At 40.2% G+C, this 18040-nt stretch overlaps 1 protein-coding gene across 28 annotated transcripts in view; it reads right to left on the bottom strand.

Moving 5' to 3' along the window:
* Nucleotides 1-18040, bottom strand: part of LOC117421380 (receptor-type tyrosine-protein phosphatase delta-like) — a 607967-nt gene that overhangs the window by 162752 nt on the left and 427175 nt on the right. The gene's annotated exons all lie outside the window — the stretch shown is intronic.

The raw sequence follows: 18040 nt of genomic DNA, 5'->3' as shown, positions 1-18040 counted from the left end.
TGAGTAATATCTTCCTCTGAATCACTTCCGCTGCACATGTTGGTTTTTTCATTTTAAATGCTCTAACATCGAACTTGTACTGTTGTTTAATGCCCTTTTGAAGTAATTCCAAACTATTGAGCTTTTGTTTTTGGTTTGTTTTCTGCAGAATAACTTGCTGCTTCTTCACCTTCTGCCATTTTGAAAATCTGGCGAATACTCGACTAATATTTTTTTATTCAAACTATTTGTATTAGTCGATTATTCGCATACTTCGAATAATCGTTGCAGCACTAATATGTAAGGTATAAACCACGACGGGCCATGCGGTTCCCATAATATATATCACACCTGGGGTGGAGATAAGCACCCCAGAAGTGGTGTGTATCATCAGAACCGCATGGCCCGAAGTGGTTTATACCGCTTATAACACGGCTACCTGTCATTTGTGGGAAGAAAAATAATTAAAATAATTAAAACACATTTAAATTAAGATAAAACCAGAAACTTTTATTGTGTATACATCCGCAGTGTATTATAGTCCCAAATTTTATTTAATTCATTGTTTGCTTATTAAAAATAAATTGCACATGTTCGTTTATTGTGAATTTCTGCATCGAAAGTGCCATCTCACTAGAAACTAGAGGACTGAGCACAAGCTGTGATGATGGGCAGAGTTTCAAATGACACTAAGGAAGTAAGGGGAGCGGCTGCGATGGAGACTGAAGCCAGATCTTGAAGTGAGTTTGTGAACTCGTTATATGTGAGTGTGGCAGTCTGGCTCGCAGTGGTGACGTCACGGACCAGGAAGTAGAAACCAAAACAATGGATAAACAAAATATTTAAACAAACCAACAAAACACAAAACAAAAGGGCATGAGGGCCAAACGAATAAACAAACAAACAAGTAAGTGTCGTGCTGGACAATCCAGCACGTTTTAGCAATTGTTTTTCGAATGTTGCTTGCTCTCTCCGCTCCCCGTACTCTCCTCTGTACACCCAACAACCTCGAGTGCAGAGAGCTGCAGGTTTATATCCTCTGGCCGAGGGACTAACTAGTTGGTAATTATCTTATTATCCCTCGGCCAGAGTCTGCACGCGTTTGGTAAGGATGCATGACTGTCAGCTAGTAAAATAATCAGTAGCTGATCAGCCATGCATCCTCACGGGGTTTTTAAATATAATAATAAAAGACGCGGCGCTTTTACCCGCGCCGCAAACAAAAATACAAATAATAATACATAGAGGCGGGACACTCCGCCACACATGCCCCCCCTTGTGCGCAGCACACATGGCCTTTTCGGCCACCTCCCCCCTCAGTCTCAATGTCCTGGAAGAGGGGGAAGCAAGTTGCTTCTGGGGGGTGGCCATGGTGGAATTTCTGGCACCCCCCAATTCTTCGTGGCCGGCAGCTCCCTCTTCCGGGGCTCCCTCCACACTCTATCCTGCTGCGAAAGTGCGGCTGGGGGAGCTGGTCTCCTGACCTTCCCCCTCCTCTTCACGGCCAGCAGTTCCCCTCCGTGGGGCTCTGACCACACAATCTCCTGCCGCGAAAGTGCGGCTGGGGGAGCTGGTCTCCTGACCTCCCCCCCCTTCTTCAAGGCCGGCAGTTCCCCTCCGTGGGGCTCCGACCACATGATCTCCGGCCGCGAAAGTGCGGCTGGGGGAGCTGGTCTCCGGACCTCTCCCCCTTTCTTCATGGCCGTCCGTTCCCCTCCGTAGGGCTCCGGCCATAGTGTAGTGACCCCAGGCGAAGCAGGATCCCTGGCGACCCCAGGCGAAGCAGGATCCCTGGCGACCCCAGGCGAAGCAGGATCCCTGGCGACCCCAGGCTGGTGTGTGCCGTGCTCCCTTCAGCAGCATAAATAGAGGCTGCTGGGGAACACCAGCATCCTGCCCTTCTCCCCCCCAGAAAAATTCAGGGGGTTGAGCCTGTAACTCCTCCCCTTCTGGCTCTTGGGACTGCAGCTTGGGTCCTAGGGCTGTGGAAGCCCCGACTTCCCTCTCTTCGGGCCGTGGACGCACCGACTCCTCCCTTTTGGGCTGTGGACGCCCCAACTCCCCCCTCTTGGGCTTAGGACATTCGGGCTCCTCCCACTCAGGCGTAGGACATTTGGGCTCCTCCCACTCAGGCGCAGGACGTTCGGGCTCCTCCCACTCAGGCGCAGGACGTTCGGGCTCCTCCCACTCAGGCGCAGGACGTTCGGGCTCCTCCCATTCAGGCGCAGGACATGCGGGCTCCTCCCACTCAGGCGCAGGACGTGCGGGCTCCTCATCCCCTGGCTCCTGCTCTGGGCAGTCCTCGTCCTCATGCCCATAGGCAATGCACATGGTGCACCACCTTGGCTCCCTCTGCTTCCTCCTCACTTTTCCCCCTCTCTGCCTCCTTCTCCTCACCTTCCTCATTTGGGCTGGTTCCTCCTCCTCTTTGAGGCAGGTGAGGCAGGATTCCTGATCCACCTGCGGCGATGGTATGGCCTTCAGGTGGATCCACTCCTCTGCAGTCTCCACCTCACCTCGATCAAAGGCCTGCACAAAGAGGGGGTCTTCATATGGGCACACCTCAGGGAGGTGCCCATACTCCAGGCAGGCGAGGCACCATGTAGCCCCTCCTTCCTTTAACTCCCTCTGATGCGCATGCCACCTCTCCATGTAGGCGTCCACTTTATCCATTTTTTTTTTTTTTTTCAAACACAAAAAAACACTATTTGAAAAAACAAACAAAAAAAACTTCCTTTGCTGTTCCTGGTCCGGCTGTTGGAGGCGTTGTTTGTCCCACGCAGGACACCATATGTGGCAGTCTGGCTCGCAGTGGTGACGTCACGGACCAGGAAGTAGAAACCAAAACAATGGATGGGCGGTTAAAGCTGAGTGCAACGGCACTCAGCGTATTTATTAATAAACAAAATATTTAAACAAACCAACAAAACACAAAACAAAAGGGCACGAGGGCCAAACGAATAAACAAACAAACAAGTAAGTGTCGTGCTGGACAATCCAGCACGTTTTAGCAATTGTTTTTCGAATGTTGCTCGCTCTCTCCACTCCCCGTACTCTCCTCTGTACACCCAACAACCTCGAGTGCAGAGAGCTGCAGGTTTATATCCTCTGGCCGAGAGATTAACTAGTTGGTAATTATCTTATTATCCCTCGGCCAGAGTCTGCACGCGTTTGGTAAGGATGCATGACTGTCAGCTAGTTAAATAATCAGTAGCTGATCAGCCATGCATCCTCACGGGGTTTTTAAATATAATAATAAAAGACGCTGCGCTTTTACCCGCACCGCAAACAAAAATACAAATAATAATACATAGAGGCGGGACACTCTGCCACAGTGAGGCACACATATTCTAGTACATTTTCATCCTTTTGGATCTCAAAATATGTTTCTGTTAGTTGTTGGACACCCTCGTGTCCAAGTCGTGCCAGATTAGGTTGACGATCAAACCGGACTTCACGCACTAATCTGACCGCAGTGTCAGGGGACAGTACCTCAGTTTCCCGCAGATACTTCAAATCCAGGCGGGTAATATTGCTGGTTTTAAACTCGCTGTCAGCAGAGATGTTAAAACTTCTACTGTTAAAATATGTATTTAGTCCAGCTTAGCGTTATAAAACTGGAGAATGAATACTGGTCCCCAGTTGAACTTCTTGCACTGGCACAAAATTCCCTTAATGATGTTGAGATTTTTTGGAATTATTTCCATAAAATGAATGTCCTTATTTTTGTCTTAAGTACATTAATCAGCCCATGCTGTAGTTTTTGTGTGTGTGTGTTTTTTTTTCAATCTTTGTTTTCTTCTGTTTCATTTTGCTGTTCCTCATCTACTGTTATGTGTCTACTCTTGCTGGTGCACTTATTTTATTTATTTATTTTTTTCAGATGGACTGCTGTCTTCACTCAGAAAGTTGGTGTTGTACCAGTTATGTGGAGTTTCATCCCCAAATATATTAAAGGAAATAGGTCAAATGCCACTCATTTTTGGCTGTGGTTTTGTAACTAATAACAAATAAAATGGCAGTTTGTCATGGACTTTAGAATGTAGTGGTGCGTAGTGATTTATTCAGTGTTAAGCGGCTCATTAGTATGCAAGCCATGTTTATATATATATATATATATATATATATATATATTCTTACAATCACTTTCTGTATTATTATTATTTATTATTAAAAGGCAATCCCCTGATGTAAGCAATGAACTAAGTAATTAAATATGCACCACAACAAAGGACACTGCTGCTGATAAGCTCATTTTAACTCTTGAAAGTAAAATAAGTCTACTTATACGGCTTGTAAAATCAACCTCAGTCACAAATGCAAACTGTTGCGCTGGCAAGCAGGATGTTGATTTAGGGATTTCCTGTTAATATATGGCATTTAGAAAATAGAGAGTGATAGCAAATAGTTTATCTCTTCCTAGCAGACAGTCCTCGTATGTGTCCCTCAATGGGCTTTGTCTTAATCTGCTAGCCAGCCACTCGCTATAAGCTAAAATAATTTAAAAAAATAAAAAGCAATGTATACAGTGGGGAGGGATAGCTGTTATCTTTTTTTTGTACATATTACTTATTAAAAAGCTTGGTATCCCAGAATAGGTAATCATGCACATTTTAAATATATGCAAATGATTTTAATGATGGTGATACCCCAACATAAAAAAAGGCGAGGGTGGTGGGGGTTGGGAAAAGGTGGAAGAGATTTTATTAAGTAAGACATTGCAGAAATGCAGTGACGTTCCCATTTTCTGAAATGGTAACTGCCAACCCTGGTGGAGGACTGGAAGTAAACTGATAACATTTTTGGGATTTGGGGAAAGGGGGGGATGTTTTACTGCTCAATCCAATAGATTTCTTGCAGATTAACCTAAACCCCTATACATGTTGGGGGACAGGGGACAGAGATGTTTTTAAACCTGACTGATTTCGTTTTTAAATGTTTCTTTATATTATTTCATTTCCAGCTAAGTGCAAGTTACTGTAACTAACCTCTCAAAGGGAGTAGATACCATTAGAAAAAAAGTCTTACCACTTCTAACATTCAAACTTGGAATAAAATGGCTGCCTTTCTTGCCAGTCTCTAATGGTATATTTCATATTCACTAGAAACATTTTAAGTGCTCAAAGGATCAGCATTAAACTGTACGGTTCACCCACCTCCCTCCCTCCAAATAAAAAATGTGTTTCTATCAAAAAAGCTTTTCATACTCATACATTAGCCCCTCACTAAACCGTTTGTCTGGCATAAGGAGTTTAAAAAATATATACATATACATATATACATAGCATGGCAGCAGTGTGGAGTAGTGGTTAGTGCTCTGGACTCTTGACCGGAGGGTTGTGGGTTCAATCCCCAGTGGGGGACACTGCTGTTGTACCCTTGAGCAAGGTACTTTACCTAGATTGCTCCAGTAAAAACCCAACTGTATAAATGGGGAATTGTATGTAAAAATAATGTGATATCTGTATAATGTGAAACAATGTATAATGTGATATCTTGTAACAATTGTAAGTCGCCCTGGATAAGGGCGTCTGCTAAGAAATAAATAATAATAATAATAATATATACACACACACAATTACATCGTACACACATACATTCATAGTGCTCAGTGTATTTTAAATAAATCATTGCGCTGAAATAACACTAATGTGTTTTGGGTAGGCTACACATTATATTATCACAAAGTCAATGAGAATTATGCACGATTGTTCTTTGGCACTAGACGAGAGTACAGATGTTCGGATGTAAGTCAGCTACTGACAACTGACAAAGGCTTCAAATCTTTTTGGTGCGGTTCAGGAGGCTGCTACAGATGGAGGTTTTGAAAAGTTGTCGGCTGTTGTCACAGATGGAGCACCTGCTATGCATGGATCAAAGGCTGGGTTTTCAGGTTTATAGAAGCACAGTGGAGTGGACTGTCCAACACTGCACTGCATTATTCATCAAATGTCACTGTGTGGAAAATCGCTGAACTTTGATCATTTTATAAATGTGGTCATGAAAGTTACAAACATGGCAACAGATCACTCAGTCATCGCAAAATTGTGGCTTTTCTGGGTGAAGTGGATGCAGAGTACGGTGATTTGGAGCTATACACTGAAGTGCGACGGATGAGTCGTGGTAAATGTCTTGAGAGGTTCTTTACACTTCGAAAGGAGATCATCACCTTTCTGAAAAACACTGAGTTCTGAAAGTAGGGAGTTTCAGGAAAAACTGAAGGATTGAATTTTTCTTTGCAATATGGCATTTTTGATTGACATACCCGACATCTGAATTGTTTGAATCTGCAGTTGCAAGGCAGGGACCAAACTCTGTCAGACCTCGTTGCTAACCTGGATGGTTTCAGAAGCAAGCTTGCACTTTTTCTGACTCAGCTGTTGCATTTAGATTTCACCCACTTTACAACATGTGCTGAACTTGCATCAGAGTTCAGCTGGTACATGCATTAGATGTTGTTCAAGGAAGAGAGTAACAAATGGCACCTTGACTACAGCTAATTACTTTTGAGTAGTAAACCTTGGAGTGTGCGCTCGCATTGATTGAAATAGTATTGATTGTGACAAGCAGTACGTGCATACCTTTTAATATTTGAACGAGGTGCTTTTTTCACATCTGTGCATGAGACAAGGAAAAGGGGTGGGTGCTTTATGAATGTACTCCTGTATTGCCACTGCAGTAAAGTACTACAGGCTACGAAATGAAAAAATTAAACGCAACAACAGCTACAGGGGAGGTATAAGAAACAGACATCACAAACAGAATGCATATTTAGAAACTATTAAAAATGTTCAACATGGTGCCAGTTTGGAATGCGTTAAATGAAAAGGGGAGTGTGGTAGACGCCTTGCCACTGTAATGTGTGTGTGTGTGTGGGGAATATTGGGTTGGCAGGGAGGGGGTTAAATTCCTCCCTGCCAGAGCATACGTGGGAATGTGGCTGGGGCAATAATGGAATAATTGATGATTAATTCGGCTCCAGCCACAGGTGTTTAAAAAGGGAAAAATCAGTGGTGTTAATGTTGGTGAAGGTGTGTTTGATCTGCGCTGTGCTGTGTCTAAACCTTTTATTTTGGCCCTTGTGCCTGTTTGTTTGTTTGTTTGTTTGTTTGTTTGTGTTCTGTTAATAAAACATGCGCATTAGCGCTTAAACTGCAGCTTCTTGTGTCTGAGTCTCTCTCCCTGATGGAAACAAGCCTTGCCAGAGATGCTACCCTTTAACTGAACTGAAGAAACTGAAATGAACATCTTAACTACCTAAATTAAAATACCCTATTGCCTTCAAACTATTTATGCAATGCAGTAACCATGTGTACTATACAGTTAATTGTTAGTTTTAACAGATTGAGTCTTCAGATAATTTAATGACCAAGCATGATGTATAAGCATTTACTGAGCTGCAAAAGCCCAAGAGTTAACAGAACCATACAAATGAACCCATATCACTAGACGACAGCATATATTATCGTTTACCACAGTTAGCACTAATTAGCACAGTGTGCCTCGCTGGTTGAGTCATGCACCGCTGGAGTTGATAGAATTAGTTGCCCAGTGGTGAAATAGCCACCTAGGAGTTTACCCCCTAGGTAACTACCAATTACAAATACCCCAGGAAACAAACCATGGTGGCTCCCCTGATGTAATTTAAATTGACTTTGAGGCAAGGAACTTGAAAGTCATGATAGAACACAGAATTGATAAAAGTCTACAGTTGCAGAACCGCTTGGAGCCTTTGTAGCTTAGCGGTTGATCAGCCTTCCTTTCAATGCAACGCTAAGTGGTTTTATTTTCAGCGTTATCAATTACATTTCTGTCTCATCTTTCTCAATATCTTGTCTGCCTCCCTTTTTTTGCATGCAGGTTTTTAAAATAATGAGATATTGTCAGATTTAATAAGCTCAATCCACCATGTCAGAGGGGAATAAAAACTACAGTCACATCCGAAATAGTAACAATGAAAAGTATTTACTTAAACAAAAAAAAGAAACAAAAGGTGTTTTTTTCCCACAATATTAATTGAGATTAATGTAATAGTTTAAATATATTAGGTTCAGTAAATCAGCTTACTGAGTTTGCAAAAGGTCTCTTTCTTGATCTCAAACCAAATATAATATTAGCACTTCGCTCATTAAAAAAAAAAAAAAAAAAAGCTTCAGTGTAATTAAGTTTTATATTCCAAGTCATGAATGTGCTCCACAATGAATAATATGCCAATAATCCAGTAAATAAAAAAGCTAAATACACTGCTGTGAATCATCGGTTTTAATGCCAAAGAATGTGTCAGGACACACACATCAATGCTGCTAGTGCCAAGTGCTACGTGCCGAATGGTTCAGCTTCTGTTCCCTTTCAAAATGAAAATATCGACTTTACATTAGTAGCTAAAGCATTCAACTGGAACCAAGTTACAGTCACTTCATAAAGAAAGCACACATAGGAAAAACATTAGTGTCCACATCTAAACTCTTTTTTTTTTAAATCTATTTTTTTTTTCCACATTTGTGGAGGGAGCTTACAGAGGCAACGCTTTACAGTATATAACCAAGGGCAAGGGTCACTGCCCTACACTGCCAAACAACCCCGGTATTTTGGACATGGTTATATGTGTAAGTGGACAAGTTCAGAGAACTATTAAGCTGTGGACCTGCATCAGAATTGGCAAAGCTGAGACAAGGTGAGCATTTCTATTCCCTGAAATAATTCATGTGAATAGTATTTTATACAAGCCATACCGTACTACACTAAAACTTTAACTAAGTAATGTTTCTTAGGTATTTTTATGTTTTTAATATAATATAATAATATAAACGGACCAAGTCTGGCTCGCTTGCTAAAAGTCAATGTGAACAACTGCTGTACTCAGTCCTTTTGCACATAGGAAACAAGCTAAACAAGGCAATCTGACTCCGAAGTAAAGATTTTGCGGTTTACTTCATATTCTGAGGAAACTAGTAGAACAAAAAACAAAACGGACGGACGGACTACATTAGGGTTCGTTTTTTGTCCCAGATGGAAAATGTATTTAAAAAATAAAATAAAGAATTTTTATGGATTATTCGTAGGCTTGCTAATTTTTTATTTTAAATCAGTAAAGGTCATTAAATGTTGAAGGTCATTAAATGTTGAGTTTGACTGAAATAAAACCACCACTATTTTTTTTATTTTCTTACCCAAAATAATAATTTAGAAACCATCTCTAGTTTGTCTAGTTGTTATACTTGCTGTCTGTCCCATCTCCGTTCAGCTCTGAATGGCTAGGGGTCGCTGTCAGTCATTTCAGTGGTCCCTTAATAGGCTACTGTAGTTTCACTGTCAGTCATTTCATCCTGTTCTGACAGAACTTGTTGACTGAACAGCACTAGAATGCTCTCATTCATTTAAATGACTGTCAATCATCAAGACCTGCACCGACTGTGCACTTTCATTTGTCAGCTACAGTGCCTGTCAAAGCACCTACTTTGAAATTAAGGTGTAGGTAGGCTTTTGCTACAGGTATACGGTGACAGTTACTAGTTTGATTTGAAAATGGGACGCAAGAGGAAAACATTTAATGAGTATTGTGCACAATACCCTGACCGACGCCTTGCCTTCAGTGACTGAGTCCAGCTGTGCTGAAGCAGGAGAGGGGTGGCGCTCAGACTCTGAATAGTGCAAGTTAGTTCTGTTCAAGTATCTAATGTTTTGTTCTGTGCATATTATTTATGCTGTAAAAGTCTGTGTAATACACTTTTATATGCTGTGTCTTCTATGGTTAATTTGAGACCATTTTTAAATTTGTGTAGAATCTCTATCTTTACAAGGTGTAGTTTCAATGTCACCAAACGTAATTTCAATAAGTATGTTGAATATGAAAAAGGGGTTTTGCTAAATTAGATGTTTCTCAATGGCAGAAAAAGTCTTTTTTTTTTAAAGAATAAAGGTTGGTTTTCACTAGGGATGCACCGAATCTATCTCAAAAGATTCGGCCGAATACCGAACCGAATACCGAATCTACTACACAACCTATCAAGGAAACTGTTGAATGAAATACCGGATTTGTGTCTTTTATTTAAAGAACTGCACAGATACGGGGGATGTATTAAAATGGATGTGCGTCTGGGCAGATATAGGATTCAGTTCACTCAAAAAGTAGGTATTCTGGGGGCCCCCGAGTGGCGCATCCAGTAAAGGCGCTCCATGTGAGTGCAGGATGCGCTCTATAGTCTGGACGTCGCGAGTTCGAATCCAGGCTATTCCTTTGCCGATCGAGGACGAGAGCTCCCAAGGGGCGGCGCAATTTAAAAAAAAAAAAAAAAAAAAGTAGGTATTCTGGCCGAATCCGAAACCTAGATTCAGTGCATCCCTAGTTTTCACCCATTCTCTGCTTGAATTAAATAAAGATAAAAAAAATCAGGTAAATTCTTTCAAAAATAAACGCTGATATTAATCGTCGATTTAGCAAAAAAAGTGAATAGTAGCAAGCCTAATTATTTGTTTACTCATTCTGATTATGTGTATACAGATTAAATGGTAATAGCGGTTGTATTTATTTTATTTTTTTAATTGGGCTATTTGTACATTTATCATGTTTTGATTAGATGACAATATGAAGAAAATAATGAGTTGTTATGATCTGCAATACCTTCACCCGATGTTTAATTTTTAAACTATTATTGTGCTATTTTATATACTGTTATTTTTGCTAACGTCTTCAGAGTTGCTACAGCGTCAGTGAATTGAAGAAAAAACAAACTCGTTTTTCACTGTGGAAATCTAGTAATCCTAAACTACATGGACAGTGCGAGAAACTGAAGCTTTGAAAGAAAATGTGATCAGACACCAAAATCCAAGCCAAACTGGACAAAACTCACAAAAATTGTCAAATATATTCAGTCTTTTCTCAAATGAACCATGCAGAATTACGTAAACTGCATTATCCTACTGTAGGCATTCAAGAAACGTATTCATTAAATTAGCTCCCCTAGTGCTTTCTTCCACAGCAATCTGTAAAAATCTAAAACATGAGATATTAAAAACCGGAGCACTCCATCAATAGCTGCCATCTTTCCATATACCTTGCAGGATACTGTAAACATCCGGTTCACACACCATATAAACAAACCGAGGGCACTTGAAAACTGCATTGTGACACAAACGAACTCGGTCCTGAAAAAAATGGAAAAGGACCCCCCCCCCCAAAAAAAAAGAACTTTAGCTGGCATCCAAACAAACTTGATCCTTTTGATCACAGATAAGTGTGAACGGTGTTTGAAACTGACCCAGTGTGAATGCAGCCTAAAAATGTAATGACAACAACATAAGTGTATTTGTTCATTATATAAGCTTTAGCCTGAAACTAGATACTGTGCAAAACAGTAACTTGGGGTGTATTTTAACACTAGAAGGACCGGAGATATACCTAGAAGCCCCGCAGCAATCTTTCTGACGGCTGTATCCAAAACACTGTAAACAGTATAACGAAAGGAGAAACAGTCGAATGTAATTTTTTTTTTTTTTTTATTGAGTACGTCACATAAAGATCTGAACAACCGAAGCAAATATATATGAACATTTATTTTACAAATCAAAACAAGAAAATGTAAATAAATAAACATCTGAACAGACATCGGTTTACAACATACATATTTATAAAACTGAAACGATAGCAATACATTTTTTTCTTTTCAACAGCAATCGGTTTATTATCAGATGCGCAAAAGCAACTGAACAACGTAGATAAATAAACTTAGAAGAAAACATTTTACAGAAGCGCACATCACAAGAAGTTATAAAAAAAGACTCATTTATTTTTTCTTTTTTTCGACAAAAGGGTATTCCTTTACCTTGAGTCTAAGGCTGTTCACAATCAACACAGATAATGCGCTTCTCCATGCCGCCTTTCTGCACAGGGCAGTTCGAAGTTTTATTTTTATTGCACTTGCCAACCTGGCATTGGTGTCTCTTGCGGCTCTCAGCGGGGTTGCCAGCTTCAGCTTGGCAGTCTCCCTCTGTTCCAAATGCTTCTTGCAAAGTTCCTGTGCTAACTGTAAAATATATTCTCTCCTTGGTAAATTCTTCTCTGTGCATTCTTTGTAAAGTACCCAGGAGTTGATGGCTGCTAGGTCCAATGCATTGTAATACACCTGAACAGACCACCGTCGGGAGCCAGCTTTCACAGAATACGTGCCATCTGATCCAAAACATCAACTCCATATTTTGTTGCGTTGTAAAACTCCACAGTCTCTGGTATTTATTTTCACTAGTCCCAATGCTAATTGACTGACCAAAGCAGTGCAGCTGGCAAGCAGGCACCAGCCTTTCAAAAGGCTGATTGAAAAACAATAGACTGTCAGTCATTCACTCTGCTAAATAAAAACAAATAATAATAATAGTGTTAAACAGGTTTCAGCATTTGAGAAAACACTCTGTTCCATTTCTTTGCAGGTAAAAAAAGGTGTAGTAAATGCAGATACACAGTTTGGCCAAACACTGACAATCTGAATACAAGACTATCTAGAAATAGATCACATTGCAAGTGTGGATCCTAGTCTTCCCAACTCTTCATCGCCTTTGAAATTGCTCCACTATCTGCAGCTTTTAAGATATATGCAATTAAAAGGATGAAGAAAAAAGAAATCGAACTTGATTAAATAAAATTACTGTGCAGGCAAATAAAGCACTGGGATTTAATTTGAACTGTTATAAAATGCTCATTTGTGAAGCGCCTCAAAGGTTTACTATATATTACAATAATCTATATTAGGATGAACATAAAACACAAGTTTACCAAGATTTACAGCACTACTTCCTTTGGGAATACACCATCATTAGCTTTTATTTCCCTAATGTTGCGCTTAATATATTATAAGGCTCCTGTGGGAGAAAATGAAGGTTTTCTTATATAAGGGCTGGGCAGAAGTAATGGAATGCAAGCAGATTGGTGTGCGGGTGACAGCCATGAGGACTTATTCAAAAACTGCTTATAACTAATGAGGCGCTGGTTCATTGGTCTTTCCTATAATTGAGACTAAACTCAGACTATGCCAACAAAGGCTGGGTTAGTACTGAAATCATATTAAGCCATTGTACACATGCTCAATATGTATGTTTTCACATTAATTTGTGGTATAATCATGAACTTCCCACAAATTACACTACTTATTGTACTAAGTGTGCATTATTTAACAGCTTTTAAAGCATGACCAACTATCCTTAGGAAAATAATTATACTTTTTTTAAACAGGCTTGACTAGTGACTAATAACTGCATGCAAGAAAGTGTCACATTTTGTTGTTTCAGTGCCTCAGTTTCATGCATTTAAATGAGGATTTTTTTCTACTTATCTACACACCATACTCCACACTGTTAGGGGGAAAAAAGTTTTTATTGAGAAAAAAATTCTATATTAAAAATACAAAACTGAAAGATCATAATTGGATAAGTCTCCACCCCCCTGAGTTAATACTTGGTGGAAGCACATTTGTCAGCAATTACAGCTGTGAGTCTGTTGGGATAGGGCTCTACCAACTTTGCACACCTAGATTTGGCAATATTTGACCATTCTTCTTTATAAAACTGTTCAAGCTCTGTCAAGTTCCTTGGGGAGCATTGATGGACAGCAATCTTCAAGTCAGGGCTCTGACTGGGCCATTGTCATGCTGAAAGGTGAACTTCCGTCCCAGTTTCAGCTTTCTTGCAGAGGGCAGCAGGTTTTCCTCAAGGACTTCTCTGTACTTTGCTCCATTCATTTTCCCTTCTATCCTGACAAGTGCCCCAGTCCCTGCCAATGATAACATGATGCTGCCACCACCATGCTTCACAGTAGGGCAGTGTTCTTTGGGTGATGCACTGTGTTGGGTTTGCGCCAAACATAACGCTTTGCATTTAGGCCAAAAAGTTCAATATTAGTTTCGTCAGACCACAAAACTTTTTGCCACATGGCTACAGAATCTCCTGAGTGTTTTTTTGCATACTTCAAACGGGATTCAAGGTGGGCTTTCTTGAGTAATGGCTTCCTTCTTGCCACCCTACCATACAGGCCAGATTTGTGGAGTGCTTGGGATATTGTTGTCACATGCACACTTTGACCAGTCTTAGCCATAAAAGCCTGTAGCTCTTGCAAAGTTGTCATTGGCCTCTTGGTAGCCTCTCTGATCAGTCTCCTTCTTGCTCGGTCATCCAGTTTGGAGGGACGGTCTGATCTAGGCAGGGTCTTGGTGGTGCCATACACCTTCCACTTCTTAATAATCGTCTTGACCATGCTCCAAGGGATATTCAAGGCCTTTGATATTTTTGTATACCCACCCCCTGATCTGTGCCTTTCAACAACTTTGTCCCGGAGTTCTTTTGAAAGCACCTTGGTGCTCATGGTTGAGTCTTTGCTTTGAAATGCACTACCCAGCAGCGGGAACCTACAGGAACTGCTGAATTTATCCTGAAATCATGTGAATCACTACAATTTAACACAGGTGGAGGCCACTTAACTTGGTGTGTGATTTGGAAGGCAACTGGTTACACCTGAGCTAATTTAGGATTGCTATTACAAGGGGGTGGACACTTATCCAACTAAGCTATTTCAGTTTTTATTTTTAATTAATTTTCTACAAATTTCTAGAATATTTTTTTCACTTAGAAGTTGTGGGGTAGGATGTGTAGATAAATGAAAAAAAAAACTATTTTAATGCATTTTAATTCCAGGCTATAAGGCAACAAAAGGTGAACATTTTGAAAGGGGGTGTAGACTTTCTATAGGCACTGTATATGAACAACAATGGCATTATGAAATGACTACAGAAACAAAACACTATAACCTTTTGATACAAAGTAGTGTGAAACTAAGTTAAAAGTTGAAAAGGAAAGGCAAGGAAGAAACATAACAACCTTTTTTTTTTATATAAAATATGATAGTGTTAATCTAGGTTGTGGTGTCTAGGCTGGCCACAGATGGTGCCACATGGTGGTATGTTAGACAGGTGTGAAGGGGACAGAAGTACAAGGATCAGTGTGAGACGTCTGTCTAAGTTGCTTAAATAGATGTTAGGCATTATAACAATGTACAAATTAGGTTTGGCAAGGCAGTTAGCTACAGATTGTCTATAATTTAAACATCTTGCATCAAAATGACAAGCAGTTACTTTTTATTATAATGGATGAAAGTCAAAGATATCATTAACATTTATCTGACTGATGAAAACGTATTGAATTTAACACTGGATTTATATTTATGTGTGTGTTATACTGAGACATCTTTACAAGAAAGGGAATTAACTATAATAGTAGAAATAAAAAATGTTGGATTAGGTGTTTATACTATTCATCTCAGCATTTACAACATTAACCATTTTTCACAAACAAACAAACTCTCTCTCTCTCTCACACACACACACACATAATAAACACCAAGAAGAAGAACTGTGCAAAAGGATTTATAGCACCATTCCATTTGAAGCCCTTGATGATTCCTTATGAGATACTAATCTACACTATGAGGGAGCCAAATGTGGGTATGACTTGGAAAATCGTACATAATTTGCTCAAAGAGGCCCCAGATTATATAAGCATGGTGTCTTAACCGATAATAAAATAAGAACAGTCCATCAAGAACAGAGCTTCGTCATGCTTGTGAATCGGGGATAGAGAAGCCAATCCTTAAGACATTCCTGAGTCGGTCTCCTGATACACTAGGTATTAGGGTACAGTCTCATTTCAGTCCCTTGGGTGTAAGTACATTCACATTCAAGATATCTGGGCTGCAGCAGTGTGTTGGTTGTGAAGCACTGTGACCATTACAACAGATTGCCACTTGATCAGTAGAAATGATCTAACACTGTAAGGCTCCATAGAAAATAATAAGACCTAGTGGTTCTAGGGCAAGGCTTAAGCGCATTACTGCAGGAACTACACAGTGTAATTTACACTAAACAGCACATTCACCGAAGTGAGATATCGGTTCAATAGTGCTATCTTAAAATAAAATCAGCCTTATTTATTGATTCCAGATGTCAAAAGACTGAACGTTTCAATTTCTTTTGCCTTTTTTCTGTTTTGAGACAATTTAGCCTCACTGAATCCTCCAGTGCCTGATGTTGATTAGGCTTTAGGACACAAACAAAAACATTTAAGCATTTACAAAGTTCTCCAAGCTAAGCAAAGCACTTTTTCTAGATTTTCTCCTTCGGAAATTCTGAAAGGCAACACAAATTCTAGCGTAATAAAGTAACAAAGTGGCTTTACTGTCCTTCTGCTCCAGCTCTTCCTGATCTGAAGACTCAGATAACCCTAAGAATGGCGGTCAGGCAGCTGCAAACATGGCAGTGACATGGTGTATCTTTTACCATCAATAGCACAAAAAAACGACATATACAATTCAGAGCCTTCACACTGCAGCAGTGTAATGGTAGTGTAATGGTAGACTGTGCAACCTCAGTAGGAATAAAGCATTGTTGCTGTGTTTTAAAGTGTATTTCCACAGAAAACCTGCAGCAAATGGCAGTATAACGATAGTAATTTTATTTCAATGGTTAAACACTGGACACCAATTTGCTGTCCCTTGGTCATTGTTTGACAGTTTCTGAAGTCCCCTGACTCATGGCCAATTTTCTTTGGCTTTGATACTATAAACCAGAACAGCTGTCAAAAATACTATAGCAGAGCAGCTGTTACGACAGGGTCCAAAAGCACTTGTTTGTTTTTATTACAGCTGTTTTCAATAAAACCTAGCTGGCGCCTAGAACTTTTTAGACAGCCATACATACATGTATATATATACATAATGTAAATTACAGGATCTTAGCATATTTATGAACAAAGACCTACTTATGCAATGCAGAGTTCTTAATTAAAATATTACTACTGTATATTGTCACTAATTTTCAAAACGCTGTTTTTCAAAGGGTGTTGTTTTATTAAACTGATTAATATTATCGTTGACATCAATGAAGGATATAGTATTATCTTGCATACTATTATCGGATATAGTATTGTCTTGCATACCCAAATGTCCTCTTTTAATTTAACCATTGTAGGGAAGATATTTATAAATACAACCCAATGATGCAGAGAACACAAAGTCTTAAGCCTTCTCATACTATATTTTTAACATTGTTATAATGCTTGTATGCACTGAAGCATGCCAGTTATTGATGTATCTTCCTTTTTTCTCTACAGGTTATTATTACTAGCCTTAACAGACAGAAATGAGCATTCACAAAACATCACTGCATTACCCAGCTAGAATTGTACTGTGCACAATAATTATATTTATCTTCATAGAAATACTGTCCTTGCAATCAGAAGGAGTGTATGTTTCTTATCTCAATGGCCAACAGTGTTTTATAGGTACATGTGACAAAGATCGAATGAGTCTTAGTGTTAGATCTCCCTCTCGACCTGTGAGAGCACGGTATACGAGGAACAGAGTACCCTTAATGAAATGGCACGGCAATTTATTCCGTAGGGTAGATGGAAGTCGGTCAGTTCGGAAGGGGGCGGAGCCATGGCACCCGAGCTCAGTGACCCAGACGGTAAGCGGCGTGGCATCCGAGGACTGGAGGAGCGGATGCGCTCGTTAACCTCGGGGTCATGGGCGAGGGTATAAATAGGGGGCATGCCTTGAGTGATCTGTTCCTTTGCATATGGTTAAAACATATAACCGAGAAGGAGCCCGAAACGTGAAAGCGACCGTGAGTGTTTTGTGTCTGTGTTCTAACACTGTGTGTCTTGTGTGTTGTTGTCTCACTAAGATTACTGAGCACGATCCGGAGCTGCAGCCGCAGGCCAGCGAAAACCCGGACTTCACCACTCACCTGTCTCACTTTCGGAACTGTCTCTGTGTTTGCACCTTTTAACACTTGTATCACGCACTGTCTTTGTGTTCGTGTTTAGTGTGGGTGTCGGAACGGGACGTTGGGGTTGCGGGTCAAACCCGTAGGAATACAATTAGAAGTGATACACGCCGCTGTATCACTTCCAGCACTATTATTATTTACAGGTTTCGCCTTGAGGCTCTGGACATTTATTAAATTAAATAAACACCCTTGCACCTGTACCAACGTCTGTCTGTGTGATTATTCTGCACTGCACT

Source organism: Acipenser ruthenus, chromosome 1 (assembly GCF_902713425.1).
Source record: "Acipenser ruthenus chromosome 1, fAciRut3.2 maternal haplotype, whole genome shotgun sequence".
Lineage (NCBI taxonomy): Eukaryota > Metazoa > Chordata > Actinopteri > Acipenseriformes > Acipenseridae > Acipenser > Acipenser ruthenus.
This window is presented reverse-complemented; position numbering and strand designations above follow the sequence as displayed.